We start from the raw sequence: 18,792 nt of genomic DNA, 5'->3' as shown, positions 1-18,792 counted from the left end.
ACTAGAAAATTGTATAAGGACTAATCATTTTGGGAATGAGTACTCACAAGATCAAGACAATTGGAAGATTGTTGGTTTGATGACTTATATTGATCTAAAATCTCATTCAGCAATTATTTTGACAAATTTGAATTTCTTCTAAGTGTAGTTAAGTAAGCTAGATTATGGTTACTAGAAAGTGTTAGATTCCTAAAAGGTAGCTCAAAGGGAGATTCTTTATATCTGTTTCTTTCTCATACCATCCAACAAGACAGGGTAAAAAAGGCAAATGGAGTCTGCAGTTGTCCCCCTTTCCCTGGAGGATAATGTGAATCATGGAAAACTTATTTGGGTGATGGTTTTAACTTAATATTATTTTTATAAAAGGCCAGGCATGGTGGATCACACCTGTAATACTAGCACTTTGGGAGACCAAGGCAGGAAGATCACTTGAGGTGAGGAGTTCAAGACCAACTTGAGCATGAGCAAGACCTGTCTCTACAAAAAAATAGAAAATTCAGCCAGACGTGATGGTATGCACCTGTAGTCCCAGCTGCTTGCAAGTCTGAGGCAGGAAAATTGCTTGAGCCCAGGAGTTTGAGGTTGCAGTGAGCTATGATGATGCCACTGCACTCCAGTGTGGGCAACAGACACTCAGGACGCTGGGGCAAGAGAATCGCTTCAGCCCAGGAGTTGGAGGTTGCTGTGAGCTGTGTGATGCCATGGCACTCTACTGAGGGCCATAAAGTGAGACTCTGTCTCTACCAAAAAAAAAAAAATTATTTTAATGGTCTTTTTGCTAGCACAAATTTTTCATTTTTCTTTCTCTCAACTATCTATCCCCTGTCTTTTTTTTTTTTTTTTTTTTTTGTAGAGACAGAGTCTCACTTTATGGCCCTCGGTAGAGTGCCATGGCATCACACAGCCCACAGCAACCTCCAACTCCTGGGCATAAGCGATTCTCTTGCCTCAGCCTCCCGAGTAGCTGGGACTGCAGGCGCCCACCACAACGCCCGGCTATTTTTTGGTTGCAGTTCAGCCGGGGCCGGGTTTTAACCCGCCACCCTCGGTATATCGGGCCGGCGCCTTACCGACTGAGCCACAGGCGCCGCCCCCCCTGTCTTAAATGAACTGTGAAGATTTACCATGCCCTATATTCTTTGGAAGGAGTGCATACCACAGACAACATTCTACTTTACCATCATGCTTGCATTTTTTATTTCTTTGCTCTGAAAAGCTTTATTATTGATAATATTAGATATTATCAATAGATATTAGATATTATCAATCTAATTAGCCACAATAATATTTGTGGCTAATTTTCTTATTCCATACTCTTAAGAGCTATAGATTTTTGTAGGCTAAAAATGTCTTATTCTGATTAAGCCATAATAGTATACATTTTATAATAGTATAGTAAGGAATCACTAGTGACTTCCTAGTTAAAAATTGGCTAAACCAGGAATCTTTTTTAAGATTGTGCCCTGTATTTTAAAATCTTTAAAACAGTAAGTAGTCTATTTCTTTGACATTCAGTAAGGCCATCATAGATATGATGGTAACCTAATTAGTTACTATTTCTAGCCCTGGGGTCCTGGGCTTCTTAGCCCTGCAATAATAGATTCTCTTATAAACACCTAACTACCTGTAAGGCTACCAGTACAAGGCAAGATCATACAGACTTTTTGAGGAGAGGTCATTCTTAGGATACTACCATTTGTATTGTAGCTAGAGTGATAAATAAACTACTTCATCAAAGCAGTTGGGATGGGGGTGGTGCCTGTGGTTCAGTGGGTAGGGCACCAGCCCCATATATCGAGGGTGGAAGATTCAAACCCAGCCCCGGCCAAACTGCAACCAAAAATAGCTGGGCATTGTGGCAGGCACCTGTAGTCCCAGCTCCTCGGGAGGCTGAGGCAAGAGAATCTCCTTAGCCCAGGAGTTGGAGGTTGCTGTGAGCTGTGACATGTCGGCACTCTACCCAGGGCAACAAAGTGAAACTCTGTCTGTACAAAAAAAAAAGCAGATGGGATTTTTGTTAGAGGATTTTCAGCCTCTTTTTATCCCATTCTACTTGTCTAACATCATTTTGTTTATTGTCAGGGCACAAGTAAGTGAAAAAGCAATGGAATGTGGAACAGAAGCTCACAACCTTTTGTTTTTAAAGCATAGATAGTGAATATTTTAGGCCTTCCAAGCCACATACAAGCTGTATTTCATAGTCTTCTTGTTTTGTTTGTTTGCTTGCTTGCTCTTTTTTTTTTTTTTTTTTTAATAGACTTTGAAAATGTGAAGCCTATCTTAACAGCACCTCCAGCTGTACAAAACAGACCACACAGAGGCCAGATTTGGCTGACAGGCTATAAATTGCCAAGCCATTGTGTAAGCATTGGCAGCTTCCTTCACTTTATTCATTTCTAGTATATCAAGGTTCCAAAACTGGATTTCACTACACATTGTTGAAATGAGAATAGAGAAAGTGGAAGGCAGGCAGAAACTAGGTAGGATTCCACTGATAATTTTTCAGTTAGCTAGCTATTTTCTCTCTTTAAACCTACTCAGTCTGCTCAGCGCCTGTAGCTCAAGTGGCTAAGGTGCCAGCCACATACACCAGAGCTGACAGGTTTGAATCCAACCCGGGCCCATCAAACAACAACAATGACAACTATAACCAAAAGATAGCCAGGCGTTGTGGCGGGCTCCTGTAGTCCCAGCTACTTGGGAGGCTGAGGCAAGAGGATCGCGTAAGCCCAAGAGTTTGAGGTTGCTGTGAACAGTGACACCACAGCACTCTACCCAGGATGACAGCTTGAGATTCTGTCTCAAAAAAAAAAATAAATAAATAAGTAAATAAATAATAAACCTACTCCATGACCAGGGTAATCAGATCCCTGAAACACTGGGTCATGCAATGCGATGAACACCCTAGTGTTAGTTCATTCAGTGGAATACCTGTGTTGGCATATTCAGCTTGACTCCATGTGAGTCAAGCTACAACATAATAGCAACAGATAACCTTGATATAGCACCTAGTAGCCAATCAATATCATAAGCACTTTACATATATTAACCAATTTAATGTTCACGAAAGCTTCTTGGAGTAGATTGTATTTAACCCTGTTTTTCTGATAGGAAAATAGAGGCAAAGAGAAGTTAGGTAACCAGGCCATAGTGTCCCAGCTACAAAGTAGCAGATCCAGTATTCAAACCCAAGCAATCTGCCTCTAAAGTCAATGTTCTTACTTTTTATTGCTTCTGTAAACATTTAGGGAAATCTTGTCATTAGAACTGAGAACCATAGACTAGCTTGCCTGACAAAAGCTGGTTTCCCAAAAAGAATATTCCTATTATATGAATAGATGAGTTCATTTATTGAAGAGGGTTTTGTTGTCTGATAGGGTTCTAAGGACTGTAAGGTAAGATTACAGAAAAGACAGAAACTGAAAGAAAAGAGAATCGAACAACTATATTCCCTGGTGAATTTGAACCAAAAGCTTTTTTGCTAAGCAGTAAAATTGATTGTACTACAGAGATACAGAAAGCCGGGTCATAATAAACTTGCTTGGTTAGCATGGAATCTAAATAAGGTAAGTGATGTGAATCATCTGTTTAATAGCATCAGCCTAAGCTGCCTGATGCACACATCTTACATTAGCGATGGTCTTGTTAGTTTGAAATACTAAAAAAAAAAAAAAAAAATTGGTTAAAACCCCCTGCTCCCATCTCCATGCTGTTGAGAGCCTTTCAACTGGGATTAAAATAACTCTAGCTGTTGAAGACTCCATCTACCTTAGACATGAATCTCTAGAGAAGCAGTGGAAACCTTTACAGTTACGGTGTAGTTTCTTTTTCTTTGCTTCATTGCCTGATTAACCTATCTCCTTTCTGGTAAGCATATGCTATCTTTGAGTAGCTAATATATTCATCCTGTTATTTTCAAGTTTGCTGGCCTAAGAGTATTTGTGTCTTTTCTGATTTTGCATATCTGTATTCCAGTCTACTTTGTGGTAATTTAACTGTCTGAAGGACAGTAACTTTCTTTCCAGAAATTTCAAATTTTTGGATAAAGCATCACTTCAGCTATCATGTGCCAATTACCTAGCCCAGTACCAAACTACCATGTGTTCATTTTAGCCAGTTAAAAGATACACGATGAACTAGATCGTGGATTTTCATGTACAATTTCGAAATGAGTATCCTAAATGTACATAAATCCATAGCTCCATCCCAAGGATTTAGTGACAGTGACAACTCCCTCTAGACTACAGCATAACTCCTGTTCTGTTTGTTAGTCATAAGCGCTTAGTAACTTTGGCTCTATTTTGTCGCTGGCCAGCTCTGATGGAACTAATCTTTTCACATTTTTCCTCAGAAGTGTTAGGATTGTACCCTTGGAAATGGAGACAATTCTATAATTTCTAAGTATGATTTCCTAATTTCCCAGGTCAAGAGAAAATTTCTTCCTGTTGTCCTGCTGTGCTTTGTCACAGCAGGTCTGCCTTTTCATTTGGAACCCTCTTTGTCACTGCCTTAGTGACAAATGGAAACAGTGAAAACATTTTGTGACAGGCACTGTCATTGTTCCCAGTGAAATCTCTTCCCCTGTGTCTTCCCAGGAAATGAAACTGAAAAGAAAAATCATAACAAATAACATGAAAGGAGACCTAATCAATATGTTCCCACTGGGCTGTCAATACCAGCCTGTGTTAATCTAATATGATTTAGTCATATGTTTTATGGCGGCTGAAGGAATACGGGCTAGACCTACAAATCATCTTTAGACTGAAATAAGTACACCGTTCACAGATTATGTCCAGGCACATATATACTCTCAGATAAAGGACTAGAGACCTCACCAAAGGAACGTCCTTTTTGAGGATTTAAAGAATCCTTCATTAAGTGTGGGTGTAAGCCCTATACAGCTTAGACCATTTTATTTTGAATGATAGTAAGATAACTATGCTACCTCTGAACACTTTTTATTTTAACCTCATGACAGCTTTAGCAGGGAAAATGTATTACTCTAAAAAAGATTACCTGTGATAGGGCGGCGCCTGTGGCTCAGTCGGTAAGGCGCCGGCCCCATATACCGAGGGTTGCAGGTTCAAACCCGGCCCCGGCCAAACTGCAACCAAAAAATAGCTAGGCGTTGTGGCGGGCGCCTGTAGTCCCAGCTACTCGGGAGGCTGAGGCAAGAGAATCGCTTAAGCCCAGGAGTTGGAGGTTGCTGTGAGCTGTGTGAGGCCACGGCACTCTACCGAGGGCCATAAAGTGAGACTCTGTCTCTACAAAAAAAAAAAAAAGAAAAGATTACCTATGATATGCAAATGGCTCAAGCCACCGACAATCACAATATTAGTGAATAAAACATTAATTTCACTGTCTAATTCATGTGTAGAAAAGATTTTTTGTTAAAAAAATATTTGTTTCAGCTCGGCACCTGTGGATCACGTGGCTAAGGCGCCAGCCACATACACCTGAGCTGGCAGGTTCAAATCCAGCCCGAGCCCGCCAAACAATGACAGCTGCAACCAAAAAATAGCTGGGCATTGTGGCAGGCGCCTGTAGTCCCAGCTACTTGGGAAGCAGAGGCAGGAGAATAGCTTGAGCCCAGGAGTTGGAGGTTGCTGTGAGTTGTGATGCCACGGCACTCTACCCAGGAAAACAGCTTGAGGCTCTGTCTCAAAAATATATGTGTGTGTGTGTGTGTGTGTGTTTCTAGGCTGGGCTTGGTGGTTCACACATGTAATCCTAGCACTCTGGGAGGCCAAGGCAGGAGGATCCCTTGCGCTCAGGAGTTTGAGACCAGCCTGAGGTAACAGCGAGACCCCATCTCTGCTAAAAAAAAAAAAATAGCTGGGCATTGTGGTGGGCACCTAAAGTCCCAGCCATTCAGGAGACTGAGGCAAGAGGATCACTTGATTCCAAGAGTTGGAGGTTGCTGAGAGCTGTAATACCCCGAAACTCTACCCAGGGTGACAGTGTGAAACTCTGTCTTCAAAAAAATTTTTTTAAAAATCATTTCTAGAATAAGGACACTAGTTCCTTATCATGTGGTAGGCACCTACCCATATGCCCCTGAGAGCCACAGAGATCTCTCATTATCTTGATATTTTCTATCCTCGCCTTTTTTATTTGCTTCCAAACATTTGTGTCTTCCTCCCCCATTCTTAGCTTCTGCTTTATTGTACTGTGTATAGAAGAGATGCAGAATTCATGTGATTTCTTTTCTCCTGCTCCTTCTCTCACCAACTCAGAAGACTAGACAATAACTTGGTGAGTGTTAAATACATACTGCTTCTCAACACTTCTTCCCTCTACAGCCAAAATCTTCATGTGACCCATTGTCTGCTGTGGATTGACTCCATACTGACCAAGATGACAGCTGCCCACAAACTACCCATGTCAACAAGTTGCCTTCTCTTTCTGTTCTTGTAGGACATTTGCTATGTTTTATTTCTTAAGCAGAAATTTTTCTTAAAACCATCAAATAAGTGTGGAATTGTCTTCGTCATTAGAATATGACATATACATCAGACGTAAGCAGTTCAAGTTCATGCAAGGGAAAGGAAGAGGTATTCATACCCTGGCTTAGTCACAGGACACTTCATTACGGTGCTGTGCTAGTGTCACACATCCAGAGTCTTAGATAATCTGAAGTTAGATAAGCACCAAATTTCACAAACCCTGTATATGATTATTCAAGCCTTTGTTAGTTAAAAGTTTATCCTTCTCTGACCATCATAAAAAAAGAGAGAAATCACTTTGGTTCGTGTGAAATACAGGGTGATTTTTAGAGTGAAGTCTGGAATTTCTCACCAACATGAATGTTTCCTCAAAGATCTAGTATCATGAATGGTCTCCTTTAGGGAGCAAATGTAAATAGATAATGGACTTCAAAGCACTTTATCTTTTAGGGATGTGGATAATAGTCTGAGCTGTGTATCAGACCCCAAAGCTCAAATGTGAACCTCACGTTTCGTATATTTGAATATTGAGAAATGTTTACTCCAGGCAAATGATGTTAGTATGAAAAGATTTTATTTAGTGGCAGAGGTCCAGAGGAAATGTCATACATAAAATTTCTGAAATTCGTTTTCTTAGACAGAACTGAGTTGACAAAATATATGTGTGTCAGTTTCCTGACCTGGCAGACATGTATTAGTGAGCCAGTTGGAACTAGTTTGAATCTTTTAACAGTCCTAGCTACTGTTACACGAATCTGGTCAATTTTACCTATCCTCTCTGTCTGATTCGTAGGACATGTTTCTGTTAGCTTTTGCTGTATAACTAACCACTTCACAGCTTAGTAACCTAAAACAACATCCATTTATTTATCTCCAAAAATCTGTGACTTGGCAGCTGTGCCTGTGCTCACCGAGACAGTTCCTCTGGTCTTGGAGTTTCAAGAGATTAATTTTCCACAGTCACATTGAAAGCCAGAATTCAAACTCAAAATTTGACCCTGGGGTTCTTACCCCTAACCATTTTGCTATCCTCTCTTCTATTACTAAATCATCTCATGTCCCCCTTTAAATGAGGAGAAATAGCCAAAGCAGTTTCATAAACACTGATTTGTGTGCTGGTACCAGACTATGAAAACTACTACTAACAAAGCTTTTGTCACTCAATGTAAAGGCAATATAGTAAGTTTTCATAAAGCTAATTACATTCAATTTTAAATCTTCCTCCTCCCACTTTACGTAAGTTAAATTATCCTTTCTTCGTGGTTAATATTGGTAATAGTGGGGGCGTTTTTTGTGTTTGTTTGTTTGTTTGAGACAGAGTCTCACTATGTCGCCCTCACTAGAGTAATGTGGCATCACAGTTCACAGAAACCTCAAACTCTTGGACTTAAGCAATTCTCTTGCCTAAGCCTCCCAAGTAGCTGGGACTACAGACACCCACCAGAAAGCCCGGCTATTTTTTGATTGTAGTTGTCATTCTTTGATAGGCCCGGGCCAGGCTCAAACCTGCCCACTCAGATATATGTGGCTGATGCCCTAGCAGCTGAGCCATAGGCACCAAGCCAATAGTAGGTTTTTTAAAAATATTCTTGGCTTGGTGCCTGTAGCTCAAGTGGCTAAGGTGCCAGCCACATACACCTGAGCTGATGGGTTCAAATTCAGTCCAGGCCTGCCAAACAACAATGACAGCTGCAACCAAAAAATAGGCAGGCGTTGTGGTGTGCACCTGTAGTTCCAGCTCCTTGGGAGGCAGAGGCAAAAGAATCGCTTAAGCCCAGGAGTTGGAGCTTGCTGTGAGCTATGATGCTACGGCACTCTACCCAGGGTGACAGCTTGAGTGTCTATCTCAAAAGAAAAATAAATAAAATTAAATAAGTAAATAAATAAAAAATATTCTTACATAGGACAGCGCCTGTGGCTCAGTGGGTAGGGCGCCAGCCCATATACCAAAGGTGGCGGGTTCAAACCCAGCCCCAGGCGAACTGCAACCAAAAAAAAAAAAAAAAAATAGCCAGGCATTGTGCCAGGCTCCTGTAGTCCCAGCTACTTGGAAGGCTGAGGCAAAAGGATCGCCTAAGCTCAGGTGTTGGGGGTTGCTGTGAGCTGTGACATCACAGCACTCTACGGAGGACGATAAAAGTGAGACTGTCTCTACCTAAAAAAAAAAAATTCTTACCTAGCAAAATTAACTTTAGCAATACTATGTTTACCCCTAAAACCTTTGGAGACGTTTCAGTGTTCCATGAAATCTAAAAGCCTAGGATTCACTCATCAACCATATTCATTCATTTATTTTACATAGTTATTTTCCTAATTTTGTTATGGCCCTAAAATAAAGGTTGGTGATGACTTGAATGCTATTAGATGTTTGGCTTATCTAATATTTATTTGTTTCTTCATTTTAACCCTTCTGGATGATATCTTGATAAGCAGGAATAAAAAAGTCATAGAACAGCAAATAAAATATGCCATTTATATTTTGTTAAAAATAGCCTTTTGTGGGGCGGCACCTGTGGCTCAGTCGGTAAGGCGCCGGCCCCATATACCGAGGGTGGCGGGTTCAAACCCGGCCCCGGCCAAACTGCAACCAAAAAATAGCCAGGCGTTGTGGCGGGCGCCTGTAGTCCCAGCTACTCGGGAGGCTGAGGCAAGAGAATCGCTTAAGCCCAGGAGTTGGAGGTTGCTGTGAGCTGTGTGAGGCCACGGCACTCTACCGAGGGCCATAAAGTGAGACTCTTGTCTCTACAAAAAAAAAAATAGCCTTTTGTGCCAGGTACAATGGAATCCTGTACACCTGGAATCCTAGCACTCCGGAAGGCCAATGCAGGTGGACAGCTTGAACTCACTGGTTTGAGACCAACCTCAGCAAGAAGCAAGATCCCATCTCTACTTAAAAAAAAATGGAAAAAATGAGGCAAAAGGATCACTTGAGCCCAAGAGTTGGAGGTTGCTGTGAGCTATGATGCCGTGGTACTCTACCCAGGGCAACAGCTTGAGACTGTCTCAAAAAAAGAACAGCCTTTTGTGTCTGGGCACAGTGGCTCACATCTGTAATTCCAGCTCTCACAGAGACCTATATGGGAGGATCACTTGAGGCCAGGAGTTTGAAACCAGGTTGGCAACATAGCAAGACCTTATCTCTACATTTTTTTTAATTAGGTGGGTGTGGCAGCACCTACCGGTAGTCCCAGCTACTTGGGAGGCTGAGCAGGAGGAATGCCTCAGGAGTTTGAGGCTATACTGAGCTATAATCATGTCATTGTACTCTACCCTGGGCATCAGAGCAAGACCGTGTCTCAAAAGAAAAGGAAAGGCCTTGTGTGTATATTGTGAAGATATATGAAAGTCCCAAAAAGAAACACACCAAATAGTTAACAGTAGACGTACTGGAAGGTGGATAGATGAGATAATTACTTTTTACTCTGTCTCGATGATGTTTGAAACTGTTGAAGTAATGTGACTTTATTGGCTTTGTAATTAATATAATTTCTAGGTAAATAAAATCACATGTGGGTAGCGCTGATGCCCAGCCTAGCTAGTCTTAGCACCTAGGAAAAGTCTTCACTGTGGTAAATAAGTCATTCGTTAGATACAACATTCCAAATGGTGTGATAAAAACCTCCAATGTTATAAGGCTTTTTAATATCAGCAGAAGTCTAAATAAAACAAACAAAAATTAGCAACATGATTATCAAATTAGATGTACGAGTTGCCAAACCTGAAGTATGAACATAGGCTCTTAATTTATTTTTCATTTAATTATACAGTTAACATTGACATTTTATAGACTTTCAGTATATGTTTTATTTCTAGCCTATGAAATAAATGGCAAATTAAAAATGAATTTCTATGCCGAGCATAGTGTCTCACACCTGGAATCCTAGCATTCTGAGAAGCCAAGATGGGATTCCTTCTGCTCAGGAGTTCAAGACCAGCCTGAACAAGAGTGAGACCCCATCTTTACTAAAAGTAGAAAAATTAGTCGTGGTGGACACCTATAATCCCAGTTACTCAAGTGGCTGAGGCAGGAGGATCACTTGAGCCCCAGGAGTTTGAGGTTGCTGTGAGCTATGGTGATGCATATCACTCTACCTAGGGTGACAGTGGAAGACTCTGTCTCAAAAGAGAAACAAAATTGATTTCTTTTTTTTTTTTTTAAATTAAATCATAGCTGTGTACATTAATGCAATCATGGGGTACAATGTGCTGGTTTTAAATACAATTTGAAATATTTTCATCAAACTGGTTAACATAGCCTTCACCACATGTTATTCTTTTTAGTTACTGTGTTAAGACATTTATATTCTACACTTAGTGTATTTAACATGTACCCTTGTAAAATGCACCGAAGGTGTTATCCCACCAATTACTGTCCTTCCACCCATCCTCCAACCTCCCATTCCCTTCCTCTCCCCTTTCCCCTTCTTCTTGGGCTATAATTGGGTTATAGCTTTCATAAGAAAGCTATAAATTGGTTTCATAGTAGGACTGAGTACACTGGATACTTTTTCTTCCATTCTTGAGATACTTTGCTAAGAAGAATATGTTCCAGCTCCATCCATGTAAACATGAAAGAGGTAAAGTCTCCATCTTTTTTAAGGCTGCATAATATTCCAAATTGTATATATACCACAATTTATTAATCTATTCGTGGGTCAATGGGCACTTGGGCTTCTTTCATGATGTAGCAATTATGAATTGGGCTGCAATAAACATTCTGGTGCAAATATCTTTGTTATAAGTGATTTTTGGTCTTCTGGATATATACCTAGTAGAGGAATTGTAGGATCAAATGGCAGGTCTATTTTTAGATCCCTAAGTAATCTCCAAACATTTTTTCCAAAAGGTACGTATTAGTTTGCATTCCCACCAGCAGTGCAGACGTGTTCCCTTTTCTCCACATCCACACCAACATCTCTGGTCTTGGGATTTTGTGATGTGGGCTAATCTTCCTGGAGTTAGATGATATCTCAAAGTCATTTTGATTTGCATTTCTCTGATGATTAAGGATGATGAGCATTTTTTCATGTGTCTGTAGGCCATGCGCCTGTCCTGTTCAGAGAAGTTTCTCTTCAAGTCCCTTGCCCAGCCTGAGATGAGATCACTTGTTCTTTTCTTGCTAATATGTTTGAGTTCTCTGTGGATTCTGGTTATTAACCTTTGTCAGAGACATAACCTGCCAATATCTTCTCCCATTCTGAGGGCTGTCTGTTTGCTTTACTTACGTGTTCTTGGCTGTGCAGCAGCTTTTTAGTTTGATCAGATCCCAGTAATGTATTTTGGGTGTTGCTTCAATTGCCCATGGGGTCTTCCTCATAAAATATTTGCCCAAGCTGATTTCTTCAAGTGTTTTCCCTGCACTTCTAGTATTTTTATAGTTTCATGTCTTAAGTTTAAATCTTTTAATCCAGTGAGAGTCTATCTTAGTTAATGGTGAAAGGTGTGGGTTGAGTTTCAGTCTTATACAAGTAGCCAGTCAATTCACCCAGCACCATTTGTTAAATAGGGAATCTTTTCCCTACTGAATGTTTTTATTGGCTTATCAAGGATCAAATAACCATAAGTAGCTGGGTTCATCTCTTGGTTCTCTATTCTGTTCCAGACATCTACTTCTCTGTTTTTGTGCCAGTACCATGCTGTTTTGATCACTATCGATTTATAGTATAGTCTGAGGTCTGGTAGCATGATTCCTCCTGCTTTGTTTTTATTTCTAGTAATGTCTTGGCTATTCGAGGTTTTTTCTGATTCCATATAAAATGAAGTATTTTTTTTTTTTGAGATCTTTAAAGTATGACAGTGGAGCTTTAATAGGGATTGCATTAAAATTGTATATTGCTTTGGGTAATATGGACATTTTAACAATGTTGAGTCTTCCCAGCCATGAGCATAGTATGTTTCTCCATTTGTTAACATCTTCAGCTATTTCTTTTCTTAGAGCTTATAGTTCTCTTTATAGAGATCTTTCACATCATTTGTTAGGTAAACTCCCAAATATTTCATCTTCTTTGACACTACTGTGAATTGAATAGAGTCCTTGACTGTTTTTTCAGCTTGACTATTGTTGGTATATATAAAGGCTATAGATTTATGAGTGTTGATTTTGTAACCTGAGATGCTGCTGTATTCATTGATCACTTCTCTAAGAGTTTTGTAGTAGAATCCTTAGTGCTTTCCAGATATCCAATCATATCATCTGCGAAGAGTGAAACTTTGATCTCCTCTGACCTATATGGATACTTTTGATCACCTTTTCTTGCCTAATTGTGATGGCTAAGACTTCCATTACGATGTTGAAAAGCAGTGGAGACAATGAGCAACCTTGCCTGGTTCCTGATCTGAGTGAAAATGATTTCAATTTAATGCCATTCAATACGATATTGGCTGTGGGTTTGCTGTAGATGACCTCTTATCAGTTTAAGAAATGTCCCTTCTATACCCATTTTCTTAAGTGTTCTGATCATGAAAGGATGCTGGATATTATCAGGAGGTTTTTCTGCATCAATTGAGAGAATTATATGGTCTTTGTTTTTTAATTTGTTTATGTGATGACTTATATTTATAGATTTACATATATTGAACCAGCTTGAAACCCTAAGATAAAACTCTCTTGGTCATGGTGTATAATTTGTTTGATGTGCTGCTAGACTCTGTTTGCTAGGATCCTGTTGAATATTTTTGCATCGATATTCATTAGTGATATTGGTCTATAATTTTCTTTTCTTGTTGGGTCTTTTCCTGTTGGGGATCAAGGTGACTTTTGATTCATAGAATGTGTTAGGTAGTATTCCTTCTTTTTCTATATTTTGCTTTTTTTATTAAGTCGTATACACATAGATCATGAATATATTTATGCATTTGTGGAGGTACAATGTTGATTTTTTAATACTATTTGATGTGCTATTACATTAAACTAATTAATATGGCTTTCTCCTCATTTACTTGATTGTGTTAAGACATTTATGTTCTATACTTGATAGATTTGACTTGAACCCTTGCAATATGCTCCATAGGTGTGGTCCCACCATTTACCCTCCCTTTATCAAAACTCCCCTTCTCCCCTCCCTTCCCATATTTTGGAAAAGGTTAAGGAATATAGGCACTAGTTCCTCTTTAAAGGTTTGGTAGAATTCTGATGTGAAGCCATCTGGTACCAGGCTTTTCTTTTTAGGGAGATTTTGTATAGTTGATGCTATTTCAGAACTTGATATAGGCCTGTTCAACATTTCCACTTCATTCTGGCTATGTCTAGGAAAGTGGCATGCTTCCAAGTCTATTTCCTTCAGATTTTAGTATTTCTGAGAATAAAGTTCCTTGTAATATTCATTAAGGATTTTTTGAATTTCTGAGGAATCTGTTGTTATTTCATCTTTGCCATTTCTGATTGATGAAATTATAGAGATTTTACTCTTTTTTTCCTGGTTAGGTTAGCCAAAGGTTTATCTATTTTATTGACCTTTTCAAAACCTAATTTTTTTGTTTATTGATCTGTTGTATAATCTTTCTGTTTTCAATTTTATTTAATTCTGCTCTAATTTTGATTATTTCTTTTCTTCTGCTGGGTTTGGGATTGGAATTTTCTTCCTTTTCCAGTTGCTTGATGTCCCAGTAAGTTGTTAACTTCCTCTCTTTGCGTTCTCTTGAGGAAGGCTTGCAGTGGTATAAATTTCCCTCTTAGTACTGCCTTTGCAGTATCCCAGAGGTTCTGATAATTCATGTCTTCATTATTATTTTCTTCCAAAAATTTGGTAATTTCCTTGTTAATCTCATCTATGACCCAGCAATCCTTCAGTGTAAGGTTATTTAGGTTCCATGTTTTTGTATGAGTATGCAGATTCCTGTTGTTACTGAGTTCAACTTTTATTCCATGATGGCCTGAGAAGATTCAAGGAATAATTTCTATTCTTTTAAATTCGCTGAGGTTAGACTTGTGACCTAAGATGTAATCAATTTTGGAGGATGAGAAGAATCTGTATTCAGTTTTATTGGGATGAAATGTTCTGTAGATGTCTGTTAAATCCAATTGTTGAATGGTTAAGTTTAAGTCTAAAATTTCTTTGCTTCATTTCTTATTGGAGGATCTGATCAACACTGCCAAAGGAATGTTGAAATCTCCGACTATTATGGTGCTGGAGGAAATCAAGTTGCTCATGTCTATTAGAGTCTCTCTTATAAATTGAGGCACATTCTGTTGGGTGCATAAATATTAATAATTGAAATCTCATCATGTTGAGTGTTAACCCAAAATAAATATGAAGTGATCAGCCTTATCGTTCCTTACTTTTGTTGGTTTAAAGCCTATTGTATCTGCGAATAAAATTGCAATATCTGCTCTTTTCTGATTTCCATTTGCCTGAAATATAGATGGCCATTCCTTTACCCTGAGTTTATATTTATCTTTTAAGGTAAGATGAGATTTTTGTATGCAGCAGATATCTGGCCTGAGTTTTTGTATCCAATCAGCCAACCTGTGCCTCTTTAGAGGACAACTTAAGCCATTCACATTAATTACGAATATTGATAAGCCTAGTAGAATTTTGGGTATCAAGCTTTTCGAAAGTCCAGTGGACATTTTTAATCCTTTCACCACTTTGGAAATTGGAATTCGATCAAAAGTTTCTGAGTGAGTTTACTTTGGTGGTAGAGGATTGTGCTGGTCCTATAGAGGATAGGTCTAAGAATATCCCAGAGAGCTGGTTTGGTTATGGCAAATTTCTTCAACATGTGAATGTCATTAAAGTATTTAATTTCTCCATCATAAAAGAAACTCACTTTAATGGATACAGGATCCTGGGTTGAAAGTTAATTTTGTTTCAGGAGATTAAAAGTCAATGACCACCTTCTTCTAGGTGAAAGGTTTTAGCCAAGAGATCTACATTCATTCTAATATTCTTTCCCTTGTAGGTTGTGGTTTTCTTACATCTGGCTGCTTGCAGAATTTTCTCCTTCATATTAACTTTGGCGAAGTTCATTATAATGTATCTAGGAGATGTCTTATTTGGGCTGAGTTGTGCTGGGGTTCTGAAACTGTCTGCTATATGAATTTCAGAATCTCTTGGTATGTCTGGGAAGTTCTCCTTGATTATTTCATGGAGTAGAGTCTCTTTGCCTTTCGTAGCAACCTCGTCACCATCAGGAATTCCTATAAGGCAAATACTAGTTTTCTTTGAATTATCCCAGAGCCCTCTGAGAGAATGATCCGGTTTTGCTGTCCACTTCTCTTCCTCGTTGAGTGTTTGGGAGCATCCAAAAGCTTTGTCTTCAGTGTCAGAAATCCTTTCTTCTACCTGCTCCATTTTGTTACTTAGGGATTCTACTGTATTTCTCAGATCTTTGAGGGCTGCAAGTTCTTGTCTCAATGTGTAAAAATCTTTGATGATTTTGTCTTTGAATTTGTTGAATTCTTCAGACAACTTTTGAAATGCTCCTTGAATTTCCAATTCCAACTTTACCTCCATTCTATTAATCTTATTTGTGATCCAAATTCTGAATTTGATTTCTGACATCTCAGCCATTTGTTTTTTTTTTGTTTTTTTTTTTGTTTTTGTAGAGACAGAGTCTCACTTTATGGCCCTCGGTAGAGTGCCATGGCCTCACACAGCTCACAGCAACCTCCAACTCCTGGGCTTAAGCGATTCTCTTGCCTCAGCCTCCCAAGTAGCTGGGACTACAGGTGCCTGCCACAACACCCAGCTATTTTTTGGTTGCAGTTTGGCTGGGGCCAGGTTTGAACCCGCCACCCTCAGTATATGGGGCCGGTGCCCTACTGACTGAGCCACAGGCGCTGCCCAGCCATTTGTTTATGAATGGGGTCATCTGGTGTGTCCGCCATGTCATTCCTTGGGGGAGTTGATCTATTCTGATTATTCATGTTGCTGGAGTTTTTCCACTGATTCCACCCCATGATTATTTATACCCTTTGGCTAGATGAGCAGATAAAGTGAACTTGGGTTGGGGGCTCCTGGAATAGTGATTAACCAGCCCTTTGCCCAAGAGCTTGGACTGGTGTCTATACCATTTTCCCCTAGAGCTTTGCAAAGCATCCGTATAGGGCTATGGCCTGAGACACTGGGGACCTGCTTGGTGTGATGGGGCTAAATGGCTCTGTCTTGTTTTCAACTGGTCTCTGTCCAGAGCTAGTGAATCAGTAACTCTGGGTTGAAGTCTCAGCTATTGTTTGTTTCCTTGGGGTCACAGCTCGCCTCAACAGGGTTGATGTGCATTCTTCAACATCCTCTCTTGGCTCAGCTCCAAACCATCGGCTTACTTGTTAACCTTCTGTCCTTTAACTGTCCTTTTGGATGGGAGCCTCTGTGGAAGGCTTGCTCCAGTTGGCCATCTTGCCTCCACCCCTCCTGGAAATCAACAAAATTGATTTCTGTCATCAAATGCTCTTAAAATTTTAGAACTATCCCACTAAGAGAAATTGTTAGTTGATCAAAGGCAGGGTTTTTTTTGGTTTATTTGTTTTTTTGAGACAGAGCCTGAAGCTGTCACCCTGGATAGAGTGCTGTTGCATCACAGCTCACAGCAACCTCCAACTCCTGGGCTCAAGCCATTCTCTTGCCCCTGTTTCCCAACTAGCTGGGACTACAGGCACCTGCCACAACACCAAGCTGTTTTTTGGTTGCAGCCATCATTGTTGTTTGGCGGGCCCAGGCTGGATTCAAACCCGCCAGCTCAGGTGTATGTGGCTGGAGCCTTAGCCGCATGACCCACAGGTGCCAAGCCAAATGCAGGTTTTTGAGCTGAGTTAAACAGTAACAGAATTAGGATATAAGCATAGCTTCATGTAAACAAACTTACTATCATTTCCTTATTCCAAATAGCTATGACTTTGTCCCAGTAAGTCTTTTTGTTTTTAACTATGTTGCTTAAATGTTAGTGCTGAAAGGAAAAATCTATTAAAATCATAATTTTTGGTATTCAGGTTTTTACATTGTTTTCAGTAGTGAAACTCTTTTTAAATGTAGTCTTATATGAATCAGAATGAAATGAAATTAAATGAACCCCAATTTGTCCCTTTCCCCATTTTATTTGGTGGCTCAGGATATCACGTATAAAAACCTTAGTCTATTCAAAAGCCCTCATTTGATGAGGAAAGTAAAGCCTAAAGATAGGTAAAATTATCCAAAGAAGTTAATTGCAGATATGAGAAACACTGGAAGCCAAATTACTTAGTTTATGATGCAATAATTACATATATTCATAATCCAAATGAAAGTTGTCAGTTAACCAGTCTCTTATTATAAAGACCTCTTTGGGGGTCAGCACCCATAGCACAGTGGTTACTGTGCCAGCCACATACACTGAGGGTGGTGGGTTGAAACCCGGCCCAGCCAGCTAAAGAACAATGCCAACTGCAACCAATAAATAGCTGGGCATTGTGGCAGGCGCCTAGAGCCCCAGCTACTTGGGAGGCTGAGGCAAGAGAATCGCTTAAGCCTAAGAGTTGGAGGTTGCTATGAGCTGTCATGCCACAGCACTCTACCAAGGGTGACACAGTGAGACCCTTGTCTAAAAAAGGGGTGGGGGGGATTATGTGTTTAAAAAAAAAGACCTCTTGGGAATATATAGGTCAAGAGTTAATATCTCAAATGTACAGAAGTAGAGTTTTTTTTTTTATTATGTGATATTTGACTTTAACAACAAACAGAAGCATATGCTATACTTCTATTTGGGGAACCATATCAAAAGATTACACATTAGTTTAAAATCAAATTCAGACTCAATCTTATACATTTTTGTTCCCTGAAGAATGATCTATAGAGAAGTACAGGTATTTTGAAAGGGGTTGGAAAGAAAGGGCACTTTATCTATATGAGTACAACACACTGTTAGTAGTACTCCTCAGCAGTTTTGTTCCTGAATGGGGGGCATTTTTCGGTTGAGGGGGTTTTGTTTTTAATTCAAAGCAGTGTCCCATGCCATGTTAATAGAAGGTAATAGGTTTCCATTTTCAGCCACCACAAAAAGGTAATAATAAGTTATTCTCATAGCTATAGGACAAAAAAGTTATTGTCACAGCCATAGCCCTGACTATTTGCCAATGTGCTGCACACTGTTTCTTGATTTCTCACTTCATGTGGAAGGGTTTGCTGTGCCGAGCTATTTTAAAGGAACCTTTGCTCTGAATTGACTTCCTGTACATGTCAGCCACTACACCATCTGACACCACTTGAGCTTTGGTTTTCATTATGCAAATACCTGCTAGGTCAAACCCTATCCTGGCAGGCACAGTAGCTTTTTAAGTTATTTCAAAATTTAATTTTGTCGATTTCCTTTCCTGAAAAAATCTGTTTTCTAACATATGGGTCACAAGTTGTTATTTGGTATATGTGAAACTTGG

At 39.6% G+C, this 18,792-nt stretch overlaps 1 protein-coding gene across 2 annotated transcripts in view; it reads left to right on the top strand.

The window, feature by feature from the left end:
• ADK (adenosine kinase) overlaps positions 1 to 18,792 on the top strand; it is a 599,854-nt gene that overhangs the window by 542,262 nt on the left and 38,800 nt on the right. The gene's annotated exons all lie outside the window — the stretch shown is intronic.

Source organism: Nycticebus coucang, chromosome 3, assembly GCF_027406575.1.
Source record: "Nycticebus coucang isolate mNycCou1 chromosome 3, mNycCou1.pri, whole genome shotgun sequence".
NCBI lineage: Eukaryota > Metazoa > Chordata > Mammalia > Primates > Lorisidae > Nycticebus > Nycticebus coucang.
This window is presented reverse-complemented; position numbering and strand designations above follow the sequence as displayed.